At 44.1% G+C, this 20,050-nt stretch overlaps 1 protein-coding gene across 2 annotated transcripts in view; it reads right to left on the minus strand.

Annotated features, from left to right (window-relative positions):
• MB21D2 (Mab-21 domain containing 2) overlaps positions 1 to 20,050 on the minus strand; it is a 122,190-nt gene that overhangs the window by 100,198 nt on the left and 1,942 nt on the right. The gene's annotated exons all lie outside the window — the stretch shown is intronic.

Genomic DNA, 20,050 nt, shown 5'->3' on the forward strand with positions numbered 1-20,050 from the left:
GGAGCTTGCTTAGGGCTGTGGGACCCCCTAGAAGGAGCAAAGAGCATGGGATGAAAGGAGCAGAGTTGCCTCCAGACACGACCTGCGGAAGAAACAGCAGGGCAAGAAAGTGAGGGAAAACCAATGGTTCCCTTCTCGGATTTCTAGAATGAACCATCAAGGTGAAACGAGAAGTAAATTCCCCTATGGAAGGAGGAGAAGAGAGACAAGGAAAGAGAAAATGGGGAAATTAATAACAAACAAGTTCTGCAACTAGTCAGAGAGACTAGTTTGATGCAACAAACTGCAACAAACAGAATGGTTGCATAGCTTGTTTGAGGTCATCAAACTAGTGAGCAACAGTGGAAGACAAAGACCCAGGTTTCCTGACTCCTGACCCCAGGGCTCCTGCTCACAAGCCTCTGTGGAGACTGACAGGAGGCCCCACTAACCAACGGTTAGGTCATTAGGTTTTGAGTTCCCATTTTACCAGTAACTTGCCATAAGATAGAGATTAGTGAGGACTGTGACAAACTGAAGAAAATGTGGCATGTCTAGAGGAGGCAGCTGCTATTCAGTCCGGGTGATTATGGCCATATAGGAAATCAAGTCTAGTTCTCTCATTTTTCAAGAAAATCTCCCAGCTTTTAAATATTTGCTCCAAAATTTTAAAAACAGCATGCTGGTCAGATCAAACACATATGGGGGGAGGGGTGGAATGAGCCCACAGGCAACCAGTTCCAAATCTGATGTATGTAAAATAAAAAACCAAAGGCCGGGCATGGTGGCTCACACCTGTAAACCCAGCACTTTGAGAGGCCAAGGCGGGAGGATCACTTGAGCCCAGGAGTTCAAGACCAGCCTGGCTAACATGGTGAAACCCCATCTCTACTAAAAATACAAAAATTAGCTGGGAGGGCATGTAGTCCCAGCTACTGGGGAGGTGGAGTTGGGAGAAGCGCTTGAGCCCAGGAGCTGTGAGCATGCACTCCAGCCTGAGTGACAGAGCAAGACCTTGTCTCAATAAAAAAAAAAATTGAAAAAATAAAGGACCAATACTAATAGCTGGTTCCTGATTGAGAGACCACGTGGGCATGGAGGTATTGGTGCTATAGTATTATCTCTCATGCAAATATACTACTACTTTTTAAGTATCTGTAGATGCTATTAAGATAAAATTTAAAGTAATTTACATAATTAAATTCACAGTAGCATTTTATAACTATTTATTTTTCTAAAAAAAAAAACTGATAGCAAAAATACAACCAAAAATACATGAACCTCATGTATTTTTTTTGGAGATGGGTCTTAAACTCCCAAACTTAAGCATCCTCCTGCCTCAGCCTCCCAAGCAGCTGGGACTACAGGTGTGCATCACTATCTCATACTTTTCTTAATTGAGAAAAAAGAAATTCTCATATTTAGAAAAGGTTGGGAATAACTGGACTAGACAATTTCAAAAGATGTCAGTCTTATAATTTCATGATTATATGCTACAAAGAGGTGGGAGACTAGGAAGGAAAGATAAGTTCCCAAAATACGTCAAGGTATATACTTAAAGCTCAGAACACACATAGCCATCTTAGTGCCTCATCATGAATGGTGAACCACCTAATTGCCCAAGTTCAAGAATGAAGGTAAAATAGCCAACAATACCAGCAATATTTGTTGATCTGCTTTTCAGGCAATTAAAAAAAAGACAGAAACAGATACACAAAGGGCCATCACTGAGTTTCCATGGCAGAGTAAAATACCAGACATTAAGCACAAACAATTGCAAATTCATAACTGATTGGTGCAACTAAGAAACCTGTGACGCCAGAAGGCCAGGGAAAAATTTAACCTGTTCTAGGCTGGCCTGAAAGGCCTCCCCAAGAAGTGGAGATTTGACGGAGCTGAGATCTCACGGATCAGTAAGAGTTAAGTGGGATGAGAGGGACGGGGCGTTCCATCAAAGGCGTCTGTGGATAGAAGGATGTGCTATTTTCAAAGAACTGAAAGGCCAGTGTGGTTGAAATGACAGTAAGAGCTTCTGAGATTTCAGTGTGTGGATGAAGAGGCAACAGGAAAAAGAGCACTGAGGCCCTCTAAACATGTTCAGAATGTTTGTGTCTTTACCTTAACATATAATACAAGGCCAATACCTCACATGGTGCCTATCTCAGCAGGCATACAAGAAATATATGGTAAAACTGAAATGGTTATAGGAGAGGAAGCTAGAGATGTGGGCTGGAGCTGGGTTTCCAAGAGCCTTGTAGAACAGGCTAAGGAATTTGAACAGCCAGGTGCGGTGGCTCACGCCTATAATCCCAGCACTTTGGGAAGCTGAGGTGGGAGGATCACTTGAGGTCAGGAGTTCAACACCAGCCTGACCAACATGGTGAAACCCCGTCTCTACTAAAAATACAATAATTAGCCAGGCGTGGTGGCGGGTGCCTGTAATCCCAGCTACTCGGGAGGCTGAGGCAGAAGAATCACTTGAACCCAGGAAGTGGAGGTTGCAGGGAACCGAGATCGCACCATTGCACTCCAGCCTGGGTGACAGAGCAAGAATAAAATAAATAAATAAATAATAAATAAAAATAAATAAATAATAAATAAATAAATAAATAAATAAATAAAAGAGAATGGGATGCCCATAATGGGTTCAGGCGTACTTAAAGGATGACTCAGCATGGAGAAGGGCTTGAAAGGATGCAAGACTGGAAGCAAAATCCCAGTGAGATTATTACAACAATCCATGAGACAGATGGTAGTGGCCTGGCCTATGGTGACGGAATGGAGGGAAGAAAACATAGTCCAAAAAAGGTAGCAGAATTGACAGGCCTCATTTCCTCTTCAGCTCTGGGGTAGGGAGAAGCCCAGGATGGCTGCCAAGTTCCTGTCTTGGGCACCTCGTGTGTGGTAGTGTGGCTGACTGAGAAGAAACATGTTTGGGGCACAGATAAATTCACTTTAAACACTGACCTTATATCACCTTTGAGTCATCCAAGTAGAATTGTCAAAGAGGCAGTCAAGAGGTCTGAGCTGGAACACAGGCTTGGGAGACAGAGACTGGCACTTTAAGATAGATCACAGAGGCCGGGCGCGGTGGCTTACGCCTGTAATCCTGGCACTTTGGGAGGCCGAGGCGGGCGGATCACGAGGTCAGGAGATCGAGACCATCCTGGCTAACACACTGAAACCCGTCTCTACTAAAAATACAAAAAATTAGCCGGGCGTGGTGATGGGCGCCTGTAGTCCCAGCTACTCAGGAGGCTGAGGCAGGAGAATGGCGTGAACCCGGGAGGCGGGGCTTGCAGTGAGCCGAGATCACTGCCACTGCACTCCAGCCTGGGAGACAGAGCAAGACTGTGTCAAAAAAAAAAATAAAAGATCACAGAAAGTGTTGAGGGGAGAAAAGAGAAAAGCAGTCACCAAGGGTTGGACAAATCCATCCTTTACACAGCAATGGAGAAAAAGGAGAAAACCAAAAAGAATATGTTGCCATGAAAGCCAAGGGAGGAAAGCATTTAGGGACGAGAACGGTCAACAGGGTCAAGCTGGAGAAGAATGCCAAGTCACAGCACCATGTTCTGGTTTGGTTGGTTTTTTCCTTTAGGGTATTGATCATAATCTGTAAAGCTTCTTTTTTTTTTTTCTTTGCCCATCTCCTGCTAAAACTGTATAAGTAACATGAAGATTTGTTCCCTACTGTATTCCTATGGCCCAGTAGAAGACTTGTTGCACAGGCCGGGCGCAGTGGCTCCCGCCTGTAATCCCAGCACTTTAGGAGGCCGAGGCGGGCAGATCACGAGGTCAGGAGTTCGAGACAAGCCTGGCCAACATGGTGAAACCCTGTCTCTACTAAAAATACAAAAATTAGCCGGGCATGGTGGCGCCCGCCTGTAGTCCCAGCTACTCGGGAGACTGAGGCAGAAGAATTACTTGAACTCAGGAGGTGGAGGTTGTGGTGAGCTGAGATCACGCCACTGCACTCCAACCTGGGTGACAGAGCGAGACTCCGTCTCAAAAAAAAAAAAAAAAAAAAGACTTGTTGCACAAAGGTCTCCAAGGTCTCTGTTGAAGAAATTGATGAAGGATGGATGTACGAATGCTTCAGGAAGAAAACAGTACTGAAAAAGAACTACAGATGGAGAAGCCAGCGATAATACCCAGGTGAAGGGCCCGAGATGGCAGAGAGGATGGAGCCAGGGTTGGTTGGTCTTGGATGACACACAGATATTAGGTGGATCATTTCCCATCAATCCTCTTCCCCAAGAAACAGAGATTTTTAAATTGTTTCCTATGAGGTTCTACATTGTCCAGATAGTTCACTATTCCATGGAGAAATGAATGTTTCCATTCCTATTGAGACTTTATTGCAGCCGGGCATGGTGGCTCACGCCTGTAATCCCAGCACTTTCGGAGGCCAAGGTGGGCGGATCACGAGGTCAGGAGATCGAGACCATCCTGGCTAACAAGGTGAAACCCCGTCTCTACTAAAAATACAAAAAAAAAAAAGACTTTATTGCCAGAAAGCCATGAGTAAGTAGGTTGGGAATGGGGCTTCTCTGAGAATTTCAGTTCCATTCCTCTGCATCATGAGCACCAGGATCTCAAGAAGTTATTTCACCCCAACAACCAATTGTGTACCATCCCATGAATATGCTTCAATGCTTTAAGACAAGTCAACGTACAAACATATGCCCTCGGAAAGCAGGAAAGCTGGAAGGGTTATTCATATTAACAAATAATTAGTCACTTTTTAGTCACTATAAGAGTCACTCACAGCACTAAAGAGGCCAATCCCTTAGTTCACATAAAACCCAACTCAATTTATAAATTGTGACCTCAAAGTCAACTTCCTAAAAATACATTTGGCATCTGCCTTTCCCTGAAAAATAGATCTGCTCCCCCATTAGCCCCACAATGATAGACTACATTAACTATGTCCTAATTAAATGTTCTAAATCTGAAATTAAACGCATTGGGGGAGTGTGGGGGAAAGCCTGCATCTTCGTAAGGCTGCCCTAATTTACTTAGTGTCAAGGGCCCAGTTGGCCTTTATACCTCTTTAAATCAATCAATTAGCTGGGACACACCTTCTTACTTTCAAAAGGAGGCTATAGATAGGATGAGATTTCATACCAGGACTTTTCAATAAACAAAGTCACAAGCATCAAAAGAATGTTTGTCCTGGGAGCTGCCAAGGAAGGCCAACTGATAGAGTGAAAAGGCTTTGGACCAGGAACCAGAACCATATTAGCAACTGGCTTTCAGGAGAGCAAAACCATTATCTTTTCCACTCTGCCCACTACCTCCTCACTTCTGTTCTTTTGCTCAGTGTGTGGCACCACCCCACGTTTGTACACCAGCAACTACACAGAGCCCGGTGTAGTCAGTTTTGTGAAGGTGCAAAGAGGGAAGGAGCCAGACTGCCGATGTCTGAATCCAGCCTCTATCACTAGCTTGAGCAAGGTGATTTCCCGGCTTTAGGTTTCTTATCTACAAAGTGCGGACGGGTAACAGTACTCTCCTTACAGGATTGTTGTGAGGATTAAATGGATTAATAATTCTAAGTACTTGGAACATCACCTAGCCAACAGTGAGGAAGAGTTTCTCAATTTCATCATTCTCATCACCACCATCACTGTTTGACCTTGAGCAAGTCACTGTTCACAAGGGGTTAAGTTTCTCCATCAGTAAAATGATGGGGTGGATGAGCTGATCTCAGAAAGATTCCCAGTAGCTTAACTCCTCTCTAATTCTTTGAATCCTATTACAACACCCTAAACCCTCCTAAGCTCTAAGACCAGCCACAGGGAGTGAAGGTTATGCTGGTTCTTTCAGATCCCGAGGAGGTGTTTCAGCCCATGCAGCGGCAACTCCTCCCAGCCACAGGCTGGTCCTATAGTCCAGAGTCCAGCCCGCCAGCCTTGATTATAGATACTAGTTGTTCAGAGATCAAAATATTCATCATGCTATTCAAAGTTGTGGAAACAGCACAGGCATATGAAAAGGTCACACTTTTTAGAGGAAAGAAACCAGAGAGAAAGAGATGAGGAACAAATCAAAAGGCCAAAGCAAACACGACAGACCAAAAATACACCTTGCCTATGAGGCTATTTATTTAGCATCCTTCCTCTAACAGCAATTAAGAGAACTTCAAACTACAAGGTGGCTTTGTAACAGGGGAAATTTTCCCTACCTTGAAGCACAGCCCTCTCAAAGTGACTTTTCTTGTCTTCAAAGTCAGCAGAATCTCCACTGGGGCACAAATGCTATGAAGCCAACTGTCTCAGGTACAAGTATCTTTCTTAGAAAGCATTACTTACCCAACATTTACTTAACCTCCATTCCGCCCAAAAGTAAAGGCAGCGTTCAGAATGATCAAGTCCCCTTTTCTTTTTGGCCCTCAGTTTCTGTGTCTATAAAACGGAGGTCGGAGGAAGTCAAGCCACCTAATTTTCAAGTTTCCTGGAAGCATTAAAATTATAAGAATCTGTCCATGATTTGTACTTTGCATGGTAAGAGGTTTTATTTTGCTTTTTTAAATGAAGTCTTGAAAAAAGTTCATAGTTATTTGCCAATTTCTGCCTGAAGCTAGACTTCTTGGGTTAAATCCTCACTTTACTAGTAGCTCTGTGACTTTGGGCAAATTACTTAACCTCTCTGTTTCAGATTTCCCATCAGTAAAATAAGGATAACGGTACTGATAGAGTTTGGATATTTGCTCTCCCAACAACCGGTATCTCATGTTGAAATGTAATCCCCAGTGTTAGAGGCGGGCCTTGTCGGAGGTATCTGGATCATGGGGGCAGATCCCCCATGAATGGCTTGGGCCATCCCCCTGGTGATGAGCAAGCTCTCACTCTGAGCGGTTGAGAGATCTGGTCATTTAAAAGTATGGGGGCACCTCTTCCCCCACTTTTGCTTGCTCCTGCATTCGCCATGTGAAGTGCCTGCTGCCACTTTCCTTCCATCATGATTGGAAACTCTCTGAGGCTTCACCAGAGGCTGAGCAGATGCCACACTATGCTTCCTGTACCACCTGCAGAACGGTGAGCCAATCAAACCTCGGCTTAAATTACCAGTCTCGGGTATTTCTTTATAGCAATGCAAGAACAGCCTAACACAAGTACCTTCCTCATAGTGTTGGTGTTAGGACTGATTTAGCTAATACACATAAAGTAATTAGAACCACACCTGGAACATAGTTTGCAATATTAGTGTGGTTATTATTATTTTCAAACGTTTTCCCATTCAAAGAGCAAATGTATTCAGAAGACAGTATGCAAGGACAAACACACCCACAGCAGGAAACCTGGGTTCTAGTCACGATTCTGCCCCAAACTAGCTGTACGCTGTGGATGAACTCCCACTCTTCTCTGGGTCTCAGTTTTCAGAGCAGGCCACAAAAGAACTTTCCTGAAAGTATTCAGATCAGAGGTGATAAGTTGATAGGCAGTGTTCTGTTTGACCTACAGTTTTAAACCCCACGGTGTTTCTTTAAAATTTGATTTATTCTCAATACTTAAAATCTGGAGATTTTTCATAAAAATCCAAAATTCTATCGGTCCAGACCCTCAGCCCTGGGCCCTTGGCTGTGGTTCTTAAAGTGTGGTCCTCAACCAGCAGCAGCTGCATCACCTGGAAACTCATCAGAAATGCAAATTCTCAGGCTCCATTCCAGTGTTACAGAATCAGAAACTGTGGAAGTGGGGCCTGGCCATCTGTGTTTCAACAAGCAGGACACTGATACACACTGAAGTTCCAGAACCACTGCAGTGGAGGGACAACGGGCAGGTATTGAAGGGCAGTGGCCCCATCAGACAACAGGGAGAGGAGGTGATCTCTATTTACCAACGTACCCTGCCTCCCTGGCATCCCTGACTCATACTGGGGAGTCGGCATTTACTGAGCCACCCACCACACTCATCTTCCCTACCGTCCAGTCCCTGGGAGGTCTTGGGCTCGGCAGCTCTGACCTAGGTGGACCATCTCTTCTCACAACAGGGTAATGAGCCCGCAGGCACCATATGCCCGTAGGATTGTGTTGTTCCAAATCAAAACTGTATGAAAAGCAGGCTGTGCACACCAAAGGCACAGTTGAAAGAACAAACTGTTGAGTTGCCTTTATTAATCACAACACAATCCGCACAAGCAGCTGCTATTAAGAACAGCTGCAGCTGCTAAAAGGGTGATCTTGAAGCAGCCTAAAACAGTGCTTACAGCTGAATGCCCATCAGGCACAGGCAGACTTGCAGTCTGCTGGCTTAGTTCTTCCTCCTGAGCCTCACTCAGTGCCTTTCTCCAGACCAGAAATCATCCCCTTTCCATTCCTTGTGGCAGGGTGGGATGGGGTAGAAAAGGTTTTGTTTTTAAATTCTTGCCAGCTTGGGCAACACGGCGAGACCCTGTCTCTGCAAAACATTTAAAAATTAGCCAGGCGTGGCTGGGCATGGTGGCTCATGCCTGTAATCCCAGCACTTTAGAAGGCCGAGGTGGACAGATCACAAGGTCAGGAGTTCAAGACCAGCCTGACCAACATGGTGAAACCCCATCTATACTAAAAATACAATAATTAGCCTGGGGTGGTGGCAGGCACCTGTAATCACAGCTACTTGGGAGGCTGAGGCAGGAGAATCGCCTGAACCCAGGAGGCAGAGGTTCGAGTGAGCCGAGATCAAGACATTGCACTCCAGCATGGGTGACAGAGCAAGCCCTGTCTCAAAAAAAAAGAAAAAAGAAAAATTAGCCAGGCGTGGAGGTGTGTGCCTGTAGTGCCTGCTACTCTGGAGTCTGAGGTGGGAAAATTGCTTCAGCCCAGGAGGTTGAGGCTGCAGTGAGCCGAGATCGCGCCACTGCACTCCAGCCTGGGTGACAGAGCAAGCCCTGTCTCAAAAAGAAGAAAAAGAAAAGAAAAGGAAAGGAAAAGAAAAGAAAATTATTGTAAAATGAAGAATGAGGTGAGTTTCAAAGGATTTGAGTGTGATCCCACCTCAACCATTTAGTGACCTTGAATGAGTTATTTAACTTCTCTTGATTATGGTTTCTTCCTGGGTTAAAATAGATACAATCATAATACTTCCTAGGGTTGCTGAGGAATAAATCAAATCAGATTATACATATGAAAGTATTTTGTAAATTGTGGAGGACTAGATAAAAAGAGGCTTATCAGCATCATCCCATGAAAGCTGCAGTTTGAACCATAAATCATAAAATGTAGAAATCACTGTTTCTGGCCTAGGACTATCAGGGGTAAAATCCGAGCATCACATGGCTACAGAGGGCTTTTTGGGGACTTGTAATCCAACTTTTCTACATTCCTCCTACTCCACCCCCGCCATCCCTGAATGCCATTAACAGGAGTCTAGCAAAAGTGTGGTCCCACCTGGAAAACCTTTATCCACAGGAAGCAGCTCACTAAATGCCAAGGCAGGCAGCCCCACCCCACCATAAGCCTTATCTGAACACAGACCATTCCTCCTTACGGAGACCAAATTAAACTTGCTAAAATTTCAGCCGCCTTGAAAGCTCCTTTCAAGTTTACCCCTCACCTCAGGGCCTTTACACCTGCTGTCTGTCTACCTGGAATACACTTCCACCCAGTCTTCAGACAGCTGCTGCTGCTGCTGCTGCTTCCATTTCAAACGTCTCTGCTTCAGGGAAGACTTCTCAATCATTCTTCACTCTATCCTACCCAGCTGCCCACCATCATCATATTCTTTGCTTCTTGTTCTTTTACAGCACACACCCCTGTTTACTTGCATGCTTAATTTTGTTAAACCCTCCAGAGAACAGAAGATCTATGGAGGTAGTGGTCTTGGTTCTTATTCACTACTCTGTGCACTTACATAGTAATTGCACCAGTAATTACACTAGCACATGGCAGGCATGCCAACATATGTTGAACGAAGTTATGAATGAATGAATGCTTAACACCATTCTACACACATTGTAGATATTCAAATACTAGTTGGAAGAGACAAAGGCCTAAACAAGACTTATACCAACTCCCACTACTGACTTAACTCACAAGTCTTCTTGCGTTAAGGAAAAAATATAAAATATAAACAAATTGAACAGTTCCCCATGCCAGCTTTATTCATAGCAGCACTGTCCCTAGTTATCTCTTTATCTTGTGTAGAGTGAATTCATGAAAAGGCTCTTAAGTGGATGAAAAACAGACAGCTGTTTCCTGGAAACAGGGCCTCACAGAAGGGCATAATTATGAACAGTTCTTAAAAGAGATCACTCAGCTGGCAAGTACTTACCCAGGTCTATTGTAAACACTGTCACAAGCCCTAAGGATGAGTTGGGCAAGGCCTAAAAATCAGACCTAGGGAATGAATGTCTATAGGGCTTGTATTTACTCATCCCACTCTCAATCAGAGTCACCCCCTATATACCCTTGGCTCAGGTGAAGAGCAGAGAGGTCCAAAGGGGAATGAAACCTACTATCCCTCCCTTGTCTGCGACTATAGAATCAACCCCCGCAACCCAAGAATGATGGCTAAGAGGAGAAAAGTCTATAAGCTCTTTTCAGGTGATATACTGACTGCGGCAGAAGACACCCAATAGCTGGGTGGAGTCTTGATCTACAACCGACTCTGTGACCTACAACTCAGTCACATCACCTCCCAGAGTCTCAGTACTCCCATCTAGAAATGAGGATTAATACTTCCTATACAACCTTTCTCAAAGGCCTGACCTAAGGATAATACCATACCAAATGTGAATATTTATTGTCATCTACAAAGCATTGTGCAAAGGTAAATTAGTATTGATGGCAAATAACAGTAGTTTCTAATAATAAAGAATTCCTACAACTTGTGTTCCAGATTAACCATCCAAACACTTGGAGGCACTTGGAGGATGACTGATTCGCACACTAAACGCCATAATGAGAAAGATAACGTGTGCCCACTGTGCATTCCGGAAAGCCCTGAGTATGGGCATGCCAGAGGTCCGGAAGTACCCTCACAGGCCTGTGAAGAAACACCGGGGTCCACAAGAAAGGGAACATTCCTATGAGTCATGAGTTGCAGTTTGCTGTTCCCAGTCAACAAGCTACAGCAATCACTATGGACATTTCTTATATTGCCCTAGGATAGGCCTTAAGGAATGTAGAAAAACTTGCCCTACATCCCTCTGCCACATAAGGAGATAAGATCAAGATTTTCTGGACTCCAGAAAATGATATAGCATAACTCAATGAATTTTTAAAAATCATAAAGAGACAAGGTTAGAAAGTGCTAATTTCTCAGAGACTGCAATAAAAAGCTTCACTGGGAAGAGCTCTTTTTTTAAAGAGTGACTCAAGTCACATCACACTTAGTGAGCACCTACTATGTGCATGACCCCCTGGGTGCTGCAAAGATAAATAAGCCAGGGATTCTTTAAAGCATGGGAAAGAATAGGCTAAGGGCCACAAAAGGGACCAGGCATTAGGAGGAAACACAGGAAAGGTAAATTTTTTTCTTTTCCTTTTTTTTTTTTTTTTTTGAGACAGAGTCTCCCTCTGTCACCCAGGCTAGAGTGCAGTGGCGCGACCTAGGCTCACTGCAAGCTCCGCCTCCTGGGTTCACGCCATTCTCCTGCCTCAGCCTCCCAAGTAGCTGAGACTACAGTAGCTGGGATGACAGACGCCCACCACCATGCCCGGCTAATGTTTCGTATTTTTTTTAGTAGAGACGAGATTTCACCGTGTTGGCCAGGATGGTCTCGATCTCCTGACATCGTGATCTGCCCTCCTCGGCCTCCCAAAGTGCTGGGATTACAGGCATGAGCCACTGCGCCCAGCCAAATTTTCTTCTTCTCAAAGAGATATAGGAAGGCTTCATGAGTCAAGTGGCATTTGAGCTGCGAGAGAAAAATAAAGCGGACATAAGGTGTCAGAAGGTCATCTGTAGAACCTGGGACATTTAATTGTTTCTGTGACATGGACACATTGTTTCTCGACAGACTGTAGAAGCCTATAGATCCCTGCAGAGAATAGCATGTTTAAGTGAATATGATAACATCACACAGGATTTCCAAGAAAATCAGTATTAAAATACAAAATGCAGCCGGACACGGTGGCTCACGCCTGTAATCCCAGCACTATGGGAGGCTACGGTGGGCGGATCACGAGGTCAGGAGATCGAGACCATCCTGGCTAACACAATGAAACCCCGTCTCTACTAAAAATACAAAAAACTTAGCCAAGCATGGTGGCGGGTGCCTGTAGTCCCAGCTACTCGGGAGGCTGAGGCAGGAGAATGGTGTGAATCCGGGAGGCGGAGCTTGCAGTGAGCCGAGATCTCACCACTGCACTCCAGCCTGGGTGACACAGCGAGACTGTCTCAAAAAAAAAAAAAAAAATAAAAAATAAAATACAAAATGCATTTTTAAAGTAAATTTGTGATAGAGTACCCTATGTGATTATCAGTGCCTTAAATAATAAAATCTAGCAGCAAGTCTAATATCTACCATAATTTCAAAGCAGCAGTAAACATTTTTTGAGATATCTGCAACAACTGTAATGTGAAATAAAAATGCCTGGGATTTCTATTGGCAACAAAAACATATGTACCACTAATAACACTATGGTTTCCCATCTATATTTATAATGAAACAAAATGCTATATTTAAGTTAGAGGTTAACACAAATAAAGATGTCCTTTTTTCCCCACTCAAGTTCACAGGTTCCATGCTGTTTCCATGGACCCAGGTTAGGGAACTCTGACAGAGAAAAGAGCCTCGGCCAGGCACGGTGGCTCACGCCTGTAATCCCGGCACTTTGGGAGGCCAAGGTGGGTGCATCACTCGAGGTCAGGAGTTGAAGACCAGCCTGGCCAACATGGCGAAACCCCATCTCTACTAAAAATACAAAAAATTAGCTAGGCATAGTGGCACATGCCTGTAATCCCAGCTACTCCAGAGGCTGAGGCAGGAGAATCACTGGAACCCGGGAAGCAGAGGTTGCAGTGAGCCCAGATTGAGATTGGCCACTCCAGCCTGAGTGACAGAGCAAGACTCTGTCTCAAAAAAAAAAAAAAAAAGAGAGAGAGAGAGAGAAAAGAGCCTAAGAGCCTAAGCAAAGAAAGAAAGTGAGAAATATATGGGGTGTGTGTTATATGACAATGTAGAACATACAGAGACAGGAGACGGCATGGAAAGGTAGGTAAAATCCTCAGAAGATGGCAGATAAGGTAGGTAAAATCCTCGGAGGTCACCGATGTGAGAATTCATTACTCCCAATTATTAAATGATACAATAGAGGTGGGGCACGGTGGCTCATGCCTGTAATCCCAACTCTTTGGGAGGCCAAGGTGGGAGAATCACTTGAGCCCAAGAGTTCAAGACCAGCCTGGGCAACATAACGAGACCATCATCTCTACAAAAAATAATAATAATAATAATAAATAATTAACCAGGCATGGCTGTGCTCTCCTGTGGTCCCGAGTACTTGGGATGCTGAGGTAGGAGGATCGCTTGAGCCCAAGAGGTCAAGGCTACAGCGAGCCGTGATGGCACCATTGCACTCCAGCCTGGGCAACAGAGTGAGACCTGTCATTCATACATATATACATAAATAATAGAATGTGCTCTAAGTTCTAGAAATGCATCTTCTTTGGAATAAAAAGAGATGAATGAAAGAAGCTAGGAAAACATCATTCTACAAGTTTCAACTTATAGCTCCTCTTTTAAAATGTAGAGGACAGCATATTGATAAATTTACTCCTAATAAAAGAGCATGGATCCCATACCATCCCTGTTATGTAAATGTACGCATATGTCTGGGTATAAGCATATGTATAACACAGATGTTTAGAAAAAATGTGCATCAAAATATTAATGATGATTCAAATTTAGGAGTGATTTTACTTTTTCCTTTGCATTTTCTATCATTGGAAAATGGGCAAAATTAGGCCCAACATAAGTTAGGAGACTTAGGGTAAAACACATACCACATAGTACAAAACAGAGCTGGTACAAAAACTCAGAAATTTCCCTTTCTCTTACTATATAAAAGCTTTCAGATTCAGAATTGAATGCACCTGAACACATGAAGTACATATAATTATTAAACCCAACTTATATATTTAGAAACTGAGGCTTAAAGTCTGAGTAACTTGCCCAACGTCACACAGCAGAGATTCAGAGGTAAAATCTGGGTCTCTTGGTCCTCCTGAGTGCAGAATATTGTCCTTGTTAAAAGCCAGGGTTTTGTATTCATCCTGACCCAGGTTAAGTCCCACCTATGCCACTCACTTGCTGGTAAACTTGGATGAATTCCTATATTTTTCTAATTCTAGGGTTCACCACAGTTTTTTTTTTTAACCTCAAAGTGTAATGGTGATGATTAAATGATACAGTAAAGTCCTATTAAAACCTGTGACATAGTAAACACCCTTGTCTCACTCACTATACCGCTTTGTCTCTGTCCCAGGTGGAAGAACTCCATTATTACTTTCCAGGAGCAGACAGACATTATCTGCTCATTAGGCTCGGCAGCTTGGTTCTAGCCTCAAAAGTCAACTGGGATCATGCTCATTGTGCCTAGAACAGAGAATGCAGAACATCAGGCCTAACACAGGACAGGATGTTGACGTGCTGAGCAGCTCGTTGGGGGATCTCTAGGGAATTCGGATTCAATAGGTCAGAATGGGACCAGAGATTTTGAATTGTTAGAATCTAATATTTCTGTGAATTAAAAAGGGGCTCAGCCTAACTGTGAGCAACGCATTATCCAATGGGTGCCATGACAAGGAATGACAGGAAGACCCAGGACTGTCAACAGTTCTAGGCCTCTTCTCTCAAGGACGAAGGGCAGCCACTGCCCAGAACCACGGAGGGGGAATTGAAACCAATCCAAACTAGCACAAAAATGAATGTTTAGAGAGATCCCCTGCCCTGGATACATAATGTTCTCAGAGATAGAACAAACTTCCGAGATGATCCTGTCCACTCTACAGATGCAGCACATAGTGAATACAACTCTCGGGAACTTCCCAAGCACATGGAGGCCCATGAAACATCAACGTACCATAAATTCCCATGGTAAATCCTGCTGCTGGGGGAATTCATTAAGAGAAAAGTAGCAATCAAACACTGGAAAGGTAGGGCTTCAAAATTACCCACTCTGGAGATGTAGAAAGTGCCTAAAAATATGGTAGGTCCAGGAGCACCACACCACGCGTTTACATCTTTGAAATGGCCACATAGCACTTATTGGCCTGAAAGGAGAAACAGCCAGCAAAACATCCTGCTAGAGTTGGTGGGCAAAGGAAACAGCGGAGGGGTCCCTGAAGGCCCTTATGAATTTCTCAAAGTTTTTGCTCACCATTTTATCTTCAGAACCCTGCACGCTGATTGGCAAACACTATTACATTCATTAAGTATTTGTCAAATGCATGAAAAAAACAGAGGGAGAGAAAGAGGGACAGAGACAGGAAGACAAAAAGAAATTATCTCAGGCGGGGCATGGTGGCTCACGCCTGTAATCCCAGCACTTTGGGAGGCCGAGGTGGGTGGATCACCTGAGGTCAGGAGTTCTAGACCAGCCTTGGCCAACAACATGGTGAAACCCCATCTCTACTAAAAATACAAAAATTGGCCAGGTGTGGTAGCGGGTGCCTGTAATCCCAGCTACTCGGGAGGCTGAGGCAGGAGAATCGCTTGAACCCAGGAGGCAGAGATTGCAGTGAGCCAAGATCGTGCCACTGCACTCCAGCCTGGGCAACAAGGGAGAAACTCTATCTCAAAAAAAAAAAAAAGAAAAAAGAAAAAAAGAAATTATCTTTGCTCCTACAGACTAGGCAGGCTACTGAGTGTAGCATGTCTCACCCAAAAGTGATGGAAACTGATTGCTACTACAGTAAAAGGAACATGAGCATCTGAGTCAAGAATAACTGGATTCAGTCTCCAACTCTGAATGATCTTGGCCTAAGTTCTTGACTTCTTTCTTTGAGCCTCACCATTTCATCTTTAAAACGGGATAACAGCACCTATTTCACTTCCAAAATAGGCATGATACTTATGCTTACAAAGTTGTGGAAAAAAGATTACACGAGCTAATGGACTTGGGCAAAGTAAGCTAGCACCATGGTCAGCACATGGTATGAGCCAAAATCCTCCTGGGCTCCCCTAATTGTACTGCATAGTTCTTTCAGATGTCAAGCTGCAGAAATAATTCCAATTTAAGTTCACTGGATTTTCTAAGAAAGTACATTTTTATCCCAGCACTCTGGGAGGTCGAAGCAGGAGGATTGCTTGAACTCAGGGGTGTGAGACCAGTCTGGGCAACATGGCGAAACCCTGTCTCTACCAAAAATACAAAAAACTAGCCAGGCGTGGTGTTACACGCCTGCACTCCTAGCTACTTGGGAGGCTGGGGTGGGAGGATCACTTGAGCCTAGGAAGTAGAGGTTGCAGTCAGCTGAGATTGTACCACTGCACTCTAGCCTAGGTGACAGAGCGAGACCCTGTCTCAAATAATCAAATAAATAAATAAATAAATAAACAAACATTTATTTAAATAATAAACTCACGTATATATTCTTTTTTAGTTAGCAAAGTAATTTCACACTCTGACATAACAGTTCTGAAAAACAATGCTTACTGTTATCCATGTTTAATAAATGAAAAAACTGGCCAGGCATGGTGGCTCATGCCTGTAATCCCAGCACTTTGGGAGGCCAAGCCAGAAGGATCACTTGAGGCCGGGATTTTGAGACCAGCCTGGGCAACATAGTGAGACTCTATCTACACAAAAATTTTAAAAAATAAAAAATCAGCTGGGCATGGTGGTACACATCTCTAGTCCTAGCCACCTGGGCATGGTGGTACACATCTCTAGTCCTAGCCACCTGCGCCTGGTGGTACACATCTCTAGTCCCAGCCACCTGGGCATGGTGGTACACATCTCTAGTCCTAGCCACCTGGGCATGGTGGTACACATCTCTAGTCCTAGCCACCTGGGCCCGGTGGTACACATCTCTAGTCCTAGCCACCTGGGCATGGTGGTACACATCTCTAGTCCTAGCCACCTGGGCCCGGTGGTACACATCTCTAGTCCTAGCCACCTGGGCATGGTGGTACACATCTCTAGTCCCAGCCACCTGGGCATGGTGGTACACATCTCTAGTCCTAGCCACCTGGGCCCGGTGGTACACATCTCTAGTCCCAGCCACCTGCGCCTGGTGGTACACATCTCTAGTCCCAGCCACCTGGGCATGGTGGTACACATCTCTAGTCCTAGCCACCTGGGCCCGGTGGTACACATCTCTAGTCCTAGCCACCTGGGCATGGTGGTACACATCTCTAGTCCTAGCCACCTGGGCCCGGTGGTACACATCTCTAGTCCTAGCCACCTGGGCATGGTGGTACACATCTCTAGTCCTAGCCACCTGCGCCTGGTGGTACACATCTCTAGTCCCAGCCACCTGGGCATGGTGGTACACATCTCTAGTCCCAGCCACCTGGGCCTGGTGGTACACATCTCTAGTCCTAGCCACCAGGGAGGCTGAGACAGGAAGATAGCTTACACCTAGGAATTTGAGGCTGCAGTGAGCCATGATCATACTATTGCACTCCAGGCTGGGCAACGGAGCACGATCCTGTCTCAAAAAAAGAGAGAGAGAATACTAAGACCACACAGCCAACAAGAGGCAGACTGGGAATGAAACTATAGATTTTAACATTTTATTATAATTACTATGATTTTCTCAATCAAAAATTCAAATAGGAGATCTTATTATAGAATACTTGAACTCAAACTGTTCCAGAAATCTACTTATATTATGCTAAAACTTATAGCTAAAATCGAAACAAAATCCTGAAAGAAGTGATTTTTTAAAACAAAGCCTTTCCTCTGGATTTTATGCATCTATTCTTAATAGTCTCAAGTAGGAGAAAAGGAACATGTTTTAGAGTAAGGCTGACCTGAGTTTTAGTAGCATCTCTACCATCTATTAGCTTTGTGACCCTGGATATCCACTTTCCTAACCCCACTAAATTTCAATATCTTCATCTATGTAATGGGAAAGCAATACCTCCTCAAAAGTCTATGTGAAGTTCCTGGCCCTGAGAAGATGATTAGTAAATTATTAACTGCCGTAAAAATCATGCCATGGTACCGACCACTTGGTCTGTAGGTTAGGTGACGGCTTGTTTCTTTCCTGCCTTCTCCAGCATCTGCATACCCCCTGTTCTGCATCTGTTCAATGGGGACACAAACCAGTCTTTATCAAACCTCACCAAGGGATGAAGACAACAAAAGAGCTGGCAGAGACATTATGCTAATACCAAATATTATTAAAACATTAATGAACTCTGGCAATTTCCCTGAATTTTGATAAATGGTGTTTATTATGCACTGCCAGCCTTTCGCACAGTCTGGGCTCTCAAATATTAGCTAGATAATAACACCAATCATTCTCCTAAAAGACCAAGGTATAGAGGAATAAGAAGTGAATCTAGACAATTGCAGCTAACACCTGCCTCCAAAAAAAAATCAGAATCTCTGTACAAATAGAGAGCATCAGGACAGATCCCAGAGACCACAGTGACCACCAGCAAGCTCAGATCAACCCCACAGCCTGTGCAGAACCCTGCTTTGATAAGACAGTGGAGTGTCTTGGTGTTGACAGGTCATTGATTATGACAGCTGTCTACCACCTCCTTGCTCTTCAGTGTAAAATTCCTCCGAACTAGACAAAATGAAAAGGATCTGTGAAGCTGGAGGGGTTTCAGACTTGGCTAACAATCTTACACAAAAAGAGAGTAACATGCCTCACCCCCGCCAACTGCCTGAAACATGAGGCAGTATTTTTCTCATTTCCACTAAAGAGGCTTGCACCCAATTCGTGGTTGGCCACTTCATTCTGTGTGAGGGGATAATATCTGTAAGCTGCTAACAATCCTCAGGTGCAGCTCAGATACAGAACAAAGCCAAGAGGACTTGCCACCCCCCCGCTCCCTCCCACTGAAATGAGGGCCTGGTACCACCCAAGTAACACCTTAACAAGCTAGGGGTCATTAAGAGACCTGATTTGCACAGTCATTAAAGAACCAAAGCTGTGGCAAGTGAAACAAAGTGTACAAAAAAATGATTTTGTTCTTTAAGCCAAGCCAAAATCTGCTTTAGAAAAAGTAAATCCACATAGGAACCCTTGCTGTCGCCAAACCTCCACTTGTGTAGAGCAGCCAGCATCTCATTAAAGGAAAGCAAGGAACTCGCAAATGAATGCAGCACCACACACAGGCAAGCTCATTTCGCCATCTGCCTTCTAGTGTCCAGAGGGGCAAAAGGCTTAAATGACACTCTCCTGAATCTTCTCTCCTGTAGGTGGAAATGCTAAATTCCCAGGGGGCAAGAAAGACCGCTTGCAAGGTCAACTGGGTAAAAAGGAATAGAAGCAAATCTAGTTTACCTGTCAACACAATGCCACCCATGACATTAAACACATGCAAAAATTAAGCACCCTAGAATAATTTACTTTTTAATATCTGGATAAAAGCTTTGCCGATTCAGTGTATCAGCTTTGGAGTTAAGCATAGAAGTTCCTAATGAGCCAGGCACTTAAATTTACCCTCCCTACATTATCCCATTTCCTGACCTATGACTACCCTAACTGGTGGTGACCCAGTACCTTCTTCTAGTAAATGACCTACGCAAGTGACATCAGAACTGATCTGGGAGCTGTATTAACACAATGGCAGACTTCCATTATTTATGCCACAGAGAAAGGCTATGATTAACTAAACAACTTAAGTAACTGCCCTCAGCCTTCTGTGTGTGTCCCCACCTTCCTGACAATCACTGTGTTGGCTTTTGGCTTTGTAAGCATTTTAGACTTCCCTCTGGAAGCTCACTCCTACCAGGTTATATATATATATATATTTAATTCATCTATTCATCTAAATAGTTGAACGGTCGAATCTCTCAATAGTTTTTCAACCCCATACGCAACGTTAAGATACACTTGGAGAGTGCGGCACAAAAGGTAAAAACCAGCCTAGAGTTTTAACATGTTTCATCTAACTTCCCAACGCGTGAACAACTACCAGCGGACACAGACACGTTCAGTCTGTATTACCC

Source organism: Pongo pygmaeus, chromosome 2 (assembly GCF_028885625.2).
Source record: "Pongo pygmaeus isolate AG05252 chromosome 2, NHGRI_mPonPyg2-v2.0_pri, whole genome shotgun sequence".
Taxonomy (NCBI): domain Eukaryota; kingdom Metazoa; phylum Chordata; class Mammalia; order Primates; family Hominidae; genus Pongo; species Pongo pygmaeus.